At 37.7% G+C, this 2,671-nt stretch overlaps 1 protein-coding gene across 2 annotated transcripts in view; it reads left to right on the forward strand.

The window, feature by feature from the left end:
- The window catches only part of calcrl2 (calcitonin receptor-like 2), a 26,452-nt gene that overhangs the window by 352 nt on the left and 23,429 nt on the right, over nt 1-2,671 (forward strand). The gene's annotated exons all lie outside the window — the stretch shown is intronic.

Genomic DNA, 2,671 nt, shown 5'->3' on the forward strand with positions numbered 1-2,671 from the left:
CACAAGCCAGGCTGCCAGATAAAGAAACAGTCCAGGCGTCACTTGATGCAGTGGTTTTATGAGGCTTCACTTGAATGTGGTCGTGTAAAATGTGTACAAGTCAGGATGTGATGTTTACCCTCTTGAAAAAGAACTATTGAACTTTGCAATAGTCATTTATAATAATGATTCTCAATAAATTATGCTAATATACTAATATTAAACAACTTACCTTTTATATCCCAAGCAAAGTTAAGTGACTTTAGGAACATTGTGAAGATTGTAAAGTGTAAGTATAGAAAAGAGGGCAATACAACAAATGTACATTAGGATATCTATACGTTCAGAATTTAGAATAATACAATGCTAGTTCCCATAGGGAACTTATGGGAATTTTATATAAACGTGTTTATTATCAAAGACCAAATTAAGGTCACAATAACAATAGATAATAGAAAAAGGATAAGAAACTTTTATTGTCATTATACTGCATGTATACTGCAAGACAGCAACAAAATGAAATTACCATGGCACTCCCTGACATAAACAAAACAATATAACATATTATAATCCATATAAATGAAAGTTAAAATAGAGCAGTACTCAACGTGCAAGTAAACAATAGCAGCATTAAAGTGTAAGAAAGGAATATAAACCTGTATGGAGAAAAGTGTAAGAAAAGACCCATTGACTGACACTAAAAGTTATAGTAATATTAAAGGAATGTAGCTGTGTGTTTTTTGTACAGGGTTGTAAAGTATATCATTGAGGATGAATGCAGGTTGAAGGAAGGTCACACCCTAAGTTGGCTGGTTGCCTGGTTCTACAGTTGCAATTCTAAGTACCATATGAATAGAAATAGAATAGAGTTGAATAGAGTGTTGCTGTGATTATCTCCACTAATATGAAACACAACATATGGCCTATGAGCAGGGTTCAAAATTAACTTTTACGTCCATCAGCCAAATGGCTATTGAATGTTTAGATTGTACCAGCCACTCAATAGATTGCCATTGCTTTTTTTTGGTAAATCTACCAGCCACTGATAAATTGTGCTTATTGTGTTGCTTGCATACACGTCCTTGATCAACATACAATGAGTCAACACAGTTAGAAACACAGTAGAAATTATGCAACGATAAAGACGGGCAACATTGCAGTGATTTAATTATTTACCGGAAGCGGGTTGAGTTTCCTGTCATTAGCACAGCTTTGAGACTCAATCAAGCTATATACAGCAGCTTTAAATAGCAGAAGTCATATTAGAGTCTTTGAGCTTTTGTGTAACCTGGGGTGCAGTGGCGTTGTAAATACAAATAAGTGAAACCTAAACTTTAATGACTGAGCGTTTAAGCTTTCATTGATACCATTAAAAATGATGCACAATGAAAATAAAGCTAAAGCATATCTTACAGACTTGTGCAGTTCAATAAACTTAAAAGAACAATGCAAATCAAACAATGGAGCTGGATTCCAGTGACTGTGTATCTTTTCCATTTAACATTTACATATTATATATTGTATAACAATGTAGCTTACATGATGATATAGATACACAAGGGTACCTTGTTGCTGCTCCCAGCAGACTGGATACGCTGACAAGTGCTTTGTTTTTTTCTCTCAGAATTTGCATTTCTCCTGCCTAATTTTCATTTACTTTTACATGCATTAGCAATCACAAGTAAACCCAACAGACTTGCAAGGATTGCTCTCTTTGTAGAACTCATTTCATGTCGCTGGCTGTGTCTGACCCACATGGAAAAGGAGACCTGTGTACTTTATAAATGTATAACTAGTCTTGTTCAGTTCGATTCAAATCATTTTTATTTATACGATCAAATAATAACAAGTAATCTCAAGACCCTTTACAGATAGAGTATGTCTATAGCCAACCCTGTTCTTTAATTTACAAAGACCCAACAATTTTCCACAAGCAAGCATTTGGTGCAACACTGGCGAGGAAAAACTTCCTTTAGCCAGAAACCCTTTGACATACCAAAGCTCTTTGTGAGCATCTGTTGTTGCCGGTTTGGACACAGGGGCATAGTAGGGCATAGTAGGGCTTAGTAGGGCATAGCAGGGCATAGTGGAGCATAGTAGGGCACAGCAGGGCGTCGAGGAAGACCACAGCAGCTGCCACCATGATTTAGATACCAACCCAAATCCAAGGAAACTGCGAAGCGAGAAAACATAAGGACTCTTGAAATAAGCTCCCCCAATATAAGTCTTCCTTACTTGTCACTCTCTGTAAGTGTGACACTCACTCATATTATTTCAATATCATCCTCAGCCTCATACTTGTCTCTACAAAATAAGCAGGGCAGCTTTTATCTCACCAGCAGAGGCTATTTCTATGGTCGCTTTCTGTGTTTCTATCTATAATTGGCTCCATTTCAGTGGAGTGTTTTTAGGAATGCCCTTTACCCCCTGTGCCTAGAGATGCCACGTTGTAATCCTCAAATCCAAAACATGGATCTCAGACCTCAGATCCTAAGTTGACTTTTGAATGCCTCTGAATAATTCCTTAACTCTACAGTCTGACCGTGCATCTGTCCGTGGGAAACTTTCTCCCCACACGGGCCCCAGTGGGTCTTTGACTGGAACAGCCTGCTCTTGCCAGGCAGTTATGAGTTTATTAATAAGTGTTTGGCAGCTACTTTGGTCTCAACCCCCAACTCACTCTCCAGTCAAC

The sequence above is a fragment of the Etheostoma spectabile genome, chromosome 7 (genome assembly GCF_008692095.1).
Source record: "Etheostoma spectabile isolate EspeVRDwgs_2016 chromosome 7, UIUC_Espe_1.0, whole genome shotgun sequence".
NCBI classification, from domain to species: Eukaryota; Metazoa; Chordata; class Actinopteri; order Perciformes; family Percidae; genus Etheostoma; species Etheostoma spectabile.